This window comes from Trifolium pratense, linkage group LG4, assembly GCF_020283565.1.
Source record: "Trifolium pratense cultivar HEN17-A07 linkage group LG4, ARS_RC_1.1, whole genome shotgun sequence".
In the NCBI taxonomy this organism is placed as follows: Eukaryota; Viridiplantae; Streptophyta; class Magnoliopsida; order Fabales; family Fabaceae; genus Trifolium; species Trifolium pratense.
The window spans coordinates 34,770,223-34,782,038 of record NC_060062.1 but is presented as its reverse complement, the minus strand read 5'-3'; positions in this window follow the sequence as shown (position 1 = coordinate 34,782,038).

Here is an 11,816-nt window from a genome sequence, read left to right as displayed (position 1 = left end):
GCCACGCGGTAATTAAAACACAAGCATACACACAGAGCATCATGAAATTTAACATGAAAAGCAACAGCGGATTCATTCACATCATATATATATATACATATATATATACATAAGCCAAATTCATCCCTAAGGATGCCACTTATACAAGAACTAGCATAACAAAAGGTAACACCGATATACGATGAAATCCAAGCGTAAAACCCCGACTCGATGTTACATTACCAGAGCATTCACTAATTACAAACTCTAGTCAAAAGCTAGTACTAAGAGGAGTAATCTATTCTAAGTCTCCTCACCAAAAAGTACTTCAACACCACGCTAGAACAGCAGTCTAAACGTCGGCACGATCCTCAGCCTGAATATCTGAACCCCCAAAGGTCCAGCAATTAACACAAAGCAGAGAGTTAGAAAACATAATCGCATATCATACGAGTATAAGAAAGGTCTCACACTTTCGAACCACACCATACATATTCTAACTCACACCAAAACGTCGTATTAAACAGTTATCAATTAATAAAGTTTAACATAGTTCAACCAGATAATGTCACATACCATTTATCAAATATATGCGCATTTACCCTAATGCATCTAATGCCAATTATCCAATGTCATGTCATCCCTAGACACGACTAATGCATGTGGTACCAATTGCCTTTTACCCCTCATGGATAAGTTAAACAGTTTTACATCTTGCCGGATTGTTCGGAACTTACCAAACCTTCATATCCCTCATGGATAAGTTAAACAGTTTTATATCCTGCTGGATAGCAGCTCTAGATCTTATGGATTCATCTAATCCGATCCTCGGCTTCCTTATGGACTCAAAAATCCATTTAAATCTATTGGAACCCAAGTTTCCAATTTCAACATATATATATACATGAATGCATGTATGTTTGCACATATCATCAATATGATATTTCTAGCTCGAAGCTACTCATTATGAATGCGGGAACACAATCCTAACACATTCACTTAACATTGCAAATTAATGCCAAAACATCACATTGCTCACTTTAAGCTACAACTTATTGCATACACGTTATCAATCATATAACGATTAACAATAAGCATTAACAGTATCAACATGTATCAACCATCATGTAAGGATACCCTTAAACCATGTTACAAGTGCCAAATCACACTTACAAACATTAACAAAAGTTGCAGGTTCAGTACTGTTCGCTGAGCGAATCCAAAGCGAACAGGTAGCGAACTCATTCGCTAAGCGAATCTCAATTCGCTGTAGCGAACTACATCAGAGGATTACAGGTACATGGCGAACAGGTAGCGAACTCGTGGCGAACTTATTCGCTGCAGCGAACTCCTGTTCGCTAAGCGAACTACACCAGAAAGAAAATCTGTTCTTGAGTTGTCTAAGGCGGTTTAACACTAAATCAACTCAAAAATTCATCCAAACATGTTATAAATTCATATAAACAGCCATTCCAAACATATATGGTATCAAGGAACATTAATCATCCCTTCCAAACATCCAAATACCTCTAATAATCAAAATCATGGCAATTACTTGAGTTTTAAGTAACTTTCTCAAACTTTCCAAAAATGATCTAAACACATACATAATCATCATGGAATCAAGCTAGTGATTAACACATACAAAGTGATGATGAAAAACATCATACTCACATACAAAAGCTTAATCGAAAGTCTAAAAGAAATTGAGTGGGAGAGTTCGGGAACGGAGACATAGACAATCTCCCCCCTCCTTGTCACTCAAGAATCATGAATTCTAATCTCTTACCTTAAGTTTGGTGATGATTCAAGCCTTCTCTTGCTCAAGCTTTCTCTTAGCCAAAACCCTAGCTCTTGCTCTATCTCACTCAAAGTTCTAAGAAAATGAAGTTATGAAACTATTCATAAGTTGGACTTGCTACTTATACTACTTCTCTAAAGTCATGGACCAAGCCCATTTGGCTTAGGCCCATATGGCCTCTCACGCCCCCCCCTTCAAGCCCAAAACAAGGTTTTCGCGTCTAAAAACTTACGTTCGGCTAAATAATTATGCGCCGCTTACTAAAATAATAAAAGCCAATTAATAAATAAAATACATTTAATAAAATATACGAATACGAAAAATGGGTCGTTACAATCCTACCCCCCTTAAAAGAATTTCGCCCTCGAAATTACCTAGAAACAGATCGGGATAAGAATCTCTCATCTTACTTTCCAACTCCCACGTCGCATTCTCACCAGCCGGTCCTCCCCACACGACTTTCACGGATGCAATCTCTTTGTTTCTCAACCTCTTCACTTCTCTTCCTTCTATCCTCAAGGGTACAGTCTCAATGGTCAAGTCATCCCTCACTTGAACATCGTCCGATTCAATTACGTGTGTCGGATCAGACACATACTTGCGCAATTGTGATACATGAAAAACATCGTGCAAATTCGCCAAAGATGGCGGTAATGCAATCCTATACGCAACTTTCCCAACTCGCTTCAAAATCTCAAACGGTCCAATAAACCTCGATGTCAACTTCCTTGACTTCAACGCACGTCCTACTCCGGTAGTCGATTTAACTCGTAGGAATACATGATCCCCTTCTTGGAATTCAATGTCCTTCCTCCTCTTATCATGATAACTCTTCTGTCGACTCTGAGACGCTCTCATCTTCTCACGAATCATCCGAATCTTCTCTGTTGTTTCTTGTACAATCTCTGGTCCAAGAATTGCACCTTCTCCAGTTTCATACCAACACAGAGGTGTCCTACACCTTCTCCCATACAAAGCCTCAAACGGTGCCATTCCGATACTAGAATGGTAACTGTTGTTGTATGTAAACTCCACCAACGGCAAACAAGAATCCCAATTCACGTTTTGCTCCAAAACACAAGCCCTCAACAAATCCTCTAAGGATTGTATCGTTCTCTCCGACTGACCATCTGTCTGAGGATGATACGCTGAACTCAACCTCAACTTCGTTCCTAAAGCTTCTTGCAAGCTTTCCCAAAATCTAGAAGTAAATCTCGGATCTCTATCCGAAATAATACTTGTTGGAATACCATGTAGCTTCACAATCTGCTCCACATAAATCTCGGCCAACTTAGGCACCAAAGTACCTTTCCTGATAGCAATGAAGTGAGCACACTTCGTCAAACGATCTACCACTACCCAAATCACCTCGTTACTTTTCTTGGTCTTCGGTAAACCTCCCACAAAATCCATTGCGATGCTATCCCATTTCCATTCGGGTATAAACATTGGTTGTAACAAACCAAACGGCTTCTGATGTTCGATCTTCGATTTCTGACAAGTTAAGCATGAATAAACAAATTCAGAAATTTGCCTCTTCATTCCCGGCCACCAAAACAACTTCCTTAAATCCTGATACATCTTGGTTACTCCAGGATGTATACTCAAACCACTCCTGTGACCTTCTTCCATGATCATTCTCTTCAATTCGGGTACATCCGGTACACAAACTCTTCCGTGAAATCTCATGACTCCACTCTCGTCAATCTTGACATTGGTCTCCTTACCTTCATTGATGAGTACCATCTTCTCCATCAATCTCTTATCCGATTTCTGACGTTCTTTAATATCCTCAAGAAAAGGATTCGTCAATCTTAACATTCCAAGCTTCACACTTGTAGAAGTAACCTCGCACACAAGACTCAGGTCTCGGAATTCTTCAATCAACTCTAACTCTTTCACCATCAATGATGACATATGCAAAGTTTTCCTACTTAATGCATCGGCCACCACATTGGCTTTTCCAGGGTGATAACTCAATTCAAAATCGTAGTCCTTTAAGAATTCGAGCCATCTCCGTTGCCTCATATTCAACTCCTTCTGGTCGAATAAGTACTTCAGACTCTTGTGATCACTAAACACTTCAAACCTCGATCCATACAAGTAGTGTCTCCACACTTTCAAAGTAAACACCACTGCGGCTAACTCCAAATCATGCGTTGGATAGTTCCTCTCGTGAACCTTCAGTTGCCTTGAAGCATACGCTACCACATTACCCCCTTGCATAAGCACTCCACCAAGTCCTAACTTCGAAGCATCGCAATATACGACGAACGACTCTTTGGCATCGGGTAAAATCAACACGGGTGCAGTAGTCAATCTTCTCTTGAGCTCTTGGAAGCTCTCCTCACAATTACCATCCCAAACAAACGCTTGATCTTTCCTCGTCAACTTGGTTAACGGCAAAGCCAACTTCGAAAAACCTTCGATGAATCTTCTATAATAACCGGCTAAACCAAGGAAACTTCTAATCTCTGAAACAGATTCCGGCGTTCCCCACTGTGACACAGCTTCCACCTTCGCAGGATCTACCGCGATTCCACCACTCGAAATTATATGCCCTAGGAAACTCACCTCTTTCATCCAAAATTCACACTTAGACAACTTGGCATACAACTTCTTCTCCTTCAAGACTTGCAAAACAATTCTCAAGTGCTCTTCGTGCTCTTCCTCGGATTTTGAGTAAATCAAAATGTCGTCAATGAACACCACCACGAATCTATCCAAAAATGAATGGAAAATTCGGTTCATATACTCCATGAAAACTCCAGGTGCATTGGTCACACCAAACGGCATAACTGAATACTCGTAGTGCCCATACCTCGTCCTAAATGCAGTCTTAGGTATGTCTTCCGTCTTCACTCTAATCTGATGGTATCCAGATCTCAAATCTATCTTACTAAACACACAAGCTCCAACTAGTTGATCCATCAAATCATCTATCCTCGGAAGTGGACATTTATTCTTGATCGTCACTTTGTTCAACTGACGATAGTCTATACATAATCTCATGCTTCCATCTTTCTTCTTTACAAGCAACACTGGCGCTCCCCATGGCGAAACACTCGGTCGAACAAACCTCTTCTCAAGCAGCTCTTCAAGTTGCTTCTTCAACTCATTCAACTCTGACGCTGACATTCGATACGGCGCCATCGATATCGGACTAGTTCCAGGTACTAGATCGATAGAAAACTCTACCTCTCGCTTTGGAGGCACGTCAGATATGTCATCCGGAAACACATCTGGGAATTCACAAACGATCGGTAACTCTTCTATCTTAACTCCTCCTTCGAGTTTCAATGATGCAAACATCATGAACATCTCGGCATGTTCTTTCAACGCTTCCGATACTTCCTTCCCGTTCATCAAATGCAAGTTCTCCTCCGGCTTCGGAAAAACAACGGCCTTCTCACGACAGTTGATATGAATCCGATTAAAGATTAACCAATTCATACCAAAAATCACATCCATACCTCTAAGTGGAATACACACTAAATCCATACCAAAATGCCTACCAAAAATGGTTACGGGGCAGTTACGACATACTTGTCGGGTAATCACTGAACCATTAGCAGGAGTTTCTATTTCCATCCTACCCATCATATCCGTTAAAGGAATACTAAGACGCTTCGCACAATCCAAAGAAATAAAAGAATGTGTCGCTCCCGTATCTATAATCGCAATTAAAGGAGTGTCATAGATGAAACACGTACCTCTAATGAGATTGTCCTCAAGGCTAGCATCCTCTCCACTTAAAGCAAACACCTTGCCCATCACCTTCTTGGGCTTCTTGCAGATTATACTCTTGTGGCCCTCCTCACCACAGTTGAAACAAAAGACTCTTATCCTACACACTTCAGTCTTGTGGCCTAACTTCCCACAATTCAAACACTTGTCCAATTTCTTCTGGCAATCATACGACATATGACCCCTCTCTCCACATTTGTAACAATTCCCATTCACCAGCCTCTTACCACCACTGGTATTACCCCTACTGCGGTTATCATAAGGTTTTCCGCGCTCTTGTCCCTTCCCTTTTCGGTCATTCACAGCCTTATAGTAGTTCACCTTAGCCATACCATCTTCATCACAGATCCTACTCTTGTTCACAAGGGTCGCAAAATCCCTTATCTGCGAAAATCCAATCATATGCTTGATGTCTGGACGTAGACCACTTTCAAATTTCACACACTTGTCGTTCTCCGCTTCCATAGTGTTGTAATGCGGACTAAACGCACACAAGGTCTCAAACTTGACGGCATAGTCAGCTACCGTCGTATTTCCCTGCTTCAGTTCCATGAATTCCACAACTTTCTTGTTCTTCACATCCACAGGAAAATACTTAACCAAAAATTCTCTTTTAAACATTGCCCATGGTATAGCCATACCACCGGGTCCTAGCCTCAACTTGGCATTCTTCCACCACACATTCGCTTCCTCGCGCAACACATATGTTCCAAGGGTTGTCTTCCCTTCCTCGGAACAATCCATTGCTTCAAAAATTATTTCAAGCTCCTCCAGCCACTTGTGAGCTCCATCCGGGTTGTAACCTCCGGTAAATGTTGGCGGTTTCTGCTTCATGAACCTTTCCAACCTCATCTCCACCTCTCTTCCAGGTTGATGATCTCTAACCACAATGTTGGTGAGTGCGGCCAAAGCCTCCGCAATCTGAGCATTCGTTCTCGCAGCAGCCATGATTCCTGAACGAATCACAACTAGACGTTAGAAAGTACTAACAGTGTTCCCTACACATGCTCATACGGGGAAAAGAAAAGTCCTAATTGGTTCACACGAACCGACCTGCTCTGATACCACTATTGTAACACCCTAACCCGTACTACCCTTAAAAGACGTAATTTTAAAAACTTTTTAACAAGTGTAAAGGCAGAGTGCCACGCGGTAATTAAAACACAAGCATACACACAGAGCATCATGAAATTTAACATGAAAAGCAACAGCGGATTCATTCACATCATATATATATATACATATATATATACATAAGCCAAATTCATCCCTAAGGATGCCACTTATACAAGAACTAGCATAACAAAAGGTAACACCGATATACGATGAAATCCAAGCGTAAAACCCCGACTCGATGTTACATTACCAGAGCATTCACTAATTACAAACTCTAGTCAAAAGCTAGTACTAAGAGGAGTAATCTATTCTAAGTCTCCTCACCAAAAAGTACTTCAACACCACGCTAGAACAGCAGTCTAAACGTCGGCACGATCCTCAGCCTGAATATCTGAACCCCCAAAGGTCCAGCAATTAACACAAAGCAGAGAGTTAGAAAACATAATCGCATATCATACGAGTATAAGAAAGGTCTCACACTTTCGAACCACACCATACATATTCTAACTCACACCAAAACGTCGTATTAAACAGTTATCAATTAATAAAGTTTAACATAGTTCAACCAGATAATGTCACATACCATTTATCAAATATATGCGCATTTACCCTAATGCATCTAATGCCAATTATCCAATGTCATGTCATCCCTAGACACGACTAATGCATGTGGTACCAATTGCCTTTTACCCCTCATGGATAAGTTAAACAGTTTTACATCTTGCCGGATTGTTCGGAACTTACCAAACCTTCATATCCCTCATGGATAAGTTAAACAGTTTTATATCCTGCTGGATAGCAGCTCTAGATCTTATGGATTCATCTAATCCGATCCTCGGCTTCCTTATGGACTCAAAAATCCATTTAAATCTATTGGAACCCAAGTTTCCAATTTCAACATATATATATACATGAATGCATGTATGTTTGCACATATCATCAATATGATATTTCTAGCTCGAAGCTACTCATTATGAATGCGGGAACACAATCCTAACACATTCACTTAACATTGCAAATTAATGCCAAAACATCACATTGCTCACTTTAAGCTACAACTTATTGCATACACGTTATCAATCATATAACGATTAACAATAAGCATTAACAGTATCAACATGTATCAACCATCATGTAAGGATACCCTTAAACCATGTTACAAGTGCCAAATCACACTTACAAACATTAACAAAAGTTGCAGGTTCAGTACTGTTCGCTGAGCGAATCCAAAGCGAACAGGTAGCGAACTCATTCGCTAAGCGAATCTCAATTCGCTGTAGCGAACTACATCAGAGGATTACAGGTACATGGCGAACAGGTAGCGAACTCGTGGCGAACTTATTCGCTGCAGCGAACTCCTGTTCGCTAAGCGAACTACACCAGAAAGAAAATCTGTTCTTGAGTTGTCTAAGGCGGTTTAACACTAAATCAACTCAAAAATTCATCCAAACATGTTATAAATTCATATAAACAGCCATTCCAAACATATATGGTATCAAGGAACATTAATCATCCCTTCCAAACATCCAAATACCTCTAATAATCAAAATCATGGCAATTACTTGAGTTTTAAGTAACTTTCTCAAACTTTCCAAAAATGATCTAAACACATACATAATCATCATGGAATCAAGCTAGTGATTAACACATACAAAGTGATGATGAAAAACATCATACTCACATACAAAAGCTTAATCGAAAGTCTAAAAGAAATTGAGTGGGAGAGTTCGGGAACGGAGACATAGACAATCTCCCCCCTCCTTGTCACTCAAGAATCATGAATTCTAATCTCTTACCTTAAGTTTGGTGATGATTCAAGCCTTCTCTTGCTCAAGCTTTCTCTTAGCCAAAACCCTAGCTCTTGCTCTATCTCACTCAAAGTTCTAAGAAAATGAAGTTATGAAACTATTCATAAGTTGGACTTGCTACTTATACTACTTCTCTAAAGTCATGGACCAAGCCCATTTGGCTTAGGCCCATATGGCCTCTCACGCCCCCCCCTTCAAGCCCAAAACAAGGTTTTCGCGTCTAAAAACTTACGTTCGGCTAAATAATTATGCGCCGCTTACTAAAATAATAAAAGCCAATTAATAAATAAAATACATTTAATAAAATATACGAATACGAAAAATGGGTCGTTACAGAGCCAGACAAGAAATTTATTTTTGTTGACGTCTTGTTCTGAGTTGATTGAATGTGAGTATGAATTATTGCTATGCAATGTTCATTTTTCTTGTGTTGTTTTGATTTCCTAACTTTGAGAAGTGAGGGAAGTATAGGTTACTTGAATGCTTGCATGAATTTGTGTTAGTGTTTAGGTATCGTGGGTTGGGTTTTTCCCCTGTATGTGACATGCGTGTAAACGATGTCGATACTAGTTTCTTCTTAGGAAGAATATGTTTAGAGACGATAGAACAGTTAGGTGTGAGCACTGGAAGTTCTAGTGGAAGAGTAGGAGTGAGTTTGAGATAAGTGGGGGAGAAGGTTATATCCCTCCGAGATGTTTCGAACGTGAGAAGATGAGATGAGTAGAGATGTTCTTGAAGCGGAATATTCAGGAATTGGAGACGTTGTTCAAAGTGGAATGGATGGGAACAACAAGTTGTGAGAAACTATTAGAAGAGGAGTTGTCGGACCAAGTGTTTCGCCGTGAGGCGTTAGTGAGATTGGTTAAGTGAGATGAAGAGTATTCGGAATGATTGGAAATCGTGTGTTGCACTAAAAGTATGGAGACGTGTTTTGTGGACCAAAGTTGAAGTACCTGTTTGATCGAAATGAGTCGAATATGAAGAAGAGGGAGTGATTGAGATTCTTGAGGAGGTGATGATTTTGAAGTAAGTTGTCATCCAAGTGGATCGGATGTTGTACCGGATTCTTGAGTAAGAAGCTTTATGTGAGTCGTGCATATGGTAGTATGTTGAATTGGTTGAACAAGTCGGAGTTCTAAGTCTAGTGTGCGAGGTGATTTCTAGAAGAGGTTTGAGAAACTTAGAGAAAGAGATGTGAAGATTAGTGAACTGTTGGTGTTAATTAATTGATGAAGGGAAGTAGGTTTTAAAGTAGATGAGAATGGAATTGAGAAATATCATAATAGGATTGGTATGTTTGTTGAATCGTTGGAAGTGAGGATTGTATGAGTAGTCGAGTTTATTCGAAGATGGAAGTAGGATAACAATTCGAAAGATTTTGTGAGAGGCTTGCCAAAGAAAGGGTAATTGGATTTGGATAATGATAGGGCAATTTGTGTCGAAGTTGAATGAGAACGTAGAGTCTTGGAGGTTGAGATGAAGCTAAGTGAGTAGTAACGTCTTAGAATGAATTGAAATAAGAAAGTTATCCGTTGGAGAACGTGTTGAGAATGAGTAGTAGGAGGTCATGTTGGAAATGACTTGTGTTAAGTGAGAATTTGCGAAAAGGATTACCGCACATGTGAGTAGATGTTGTGTTTGAGCACATATAGTAAGGGGTTGAAGGTGATGCCTAAGGTAAGTGTCAGAGAGCATTTGGTAGTGCCCACAAGATAAGAGTGAATAAGTATTTGCTAAGGAATTTGGATTCATGGAATGGAAGAGTCGGTAGAGACTAGTTTTGTTAGGTGCATCGTGGATGTTGATGAGGTATGGTCACAATCGGTGACAATGAAGTAAAGGATTTTAAATTGTTTCATCATGGATGATGAAACGGTAGTGACTTGGCGCATAACTTAAAATGTATTTGGACGAGAATTTTGGAAATTTTCTAGAGATGTCATATTGGGATTAGACAAGGAGTCATGAGTAAGAATACTAAGACAAAGGTTGATTAGAATTTTATGGATGGGATTAGATCGTATGACGAGTATTTGGAGCCTTGTGGATTTAATTCGATGAGTGAATAAACGGAGAAGAGTGTGCTTGTTGCAATACAAGATGATGAGGAACATCGATAGATGGATTATGGGCAAATTGAAGATGTCGTTTGGAATCAACGAGATAGAGGTTATGATTGTTTGGAGAACCAATTTTAGGCGGTAGCCTAATTTTGAAGTGGCGAATTGCTAAGGGATTAAGGAGAAGTGGTATTGGAAAATGTTTGCGTTAAGGAATGCAAAGGTTGGTTGAGAGATTACTTGGGAATAGAGTAGTCGTATTGGATTCGACTCAATGTGAGAAAAGGAATTTGACGGTTAGAGACGGTAGTTTTTAGCATGTATCAATGAAGTTTGAGAATGTGGTCGTCAAGTGATTGTTGGAATTGAATTATCGAGTGATATGTTTGGAATAAGATTCGAATATGAATAAGTGATGTAACACGGTTAAGTGATTCATGAGGGAATCAGAGAATTATGGAGTTGTGGAAGTATTCCACGGAAGTATCTTTCGGAGAGTCGATTGGTTATACCTGTTTTGGGGGTAACGTTGTGAGGTCGTAGAATGTGAGTCTATGGATGTTTCGTGCGAAGTTGACGTTTTAGCGGTTTGATAAGAATGGTTTGTGCCGATATCATGATTGTTGAATATTTATCGACAAATTGAGGAACTGGCCGTCCTTGATCTCTTGTTGATAAATAGACAAAAATTGTGTTGGATGGGATAAATTAATTTTGTCAAACTTGGTAATGTGCAGTGTTTTGAACGTTTCATTGGAGGGTCGGATACAGGAGTTATCCGGAGTTTCTTTAGTTGCGTAATTTTCGAGGGCGAAGATCTTTTAAGTGGGGGAGAGTTGTAACGACCCAATTTTCGTATTATTATTTTTATGTGTTAAAATATTTTATTTTAACGTGGCATTTTAATTAAGTTAATAACTTGAGTTATTTATCGAGTACTTTAGTTATTAAGCGAATAGTGAGAGTTAACGCGTTATTGGGCCAAGCCAATTGGGCTTGAGGCCCAATGGGCCTTGTGAGTGTGAGGGGGCGCCCATAAGGGCATAGTGAGGAAGAGAATTCATTTCTCATGTTCCTTTTGTGTTCTTGAGAGGAGAAGAGAGAGCTTGAGGAGCTAGGGCAAGAAGGAGAGCTAGGGATTCGAGATCTTCGTCGTGTTTTCTTCGAATCCAGGTAAGAGAGTAGATTTCATATTCGTGGGTGACTCGAGGAAGGGGAGAATGTCGATTTCTCCTCACCCGAACTTCCTCCACCCCATTTTCGTTTTAGATTGGAATGGATTTTCTTGATGGAAATCGTTCCTAA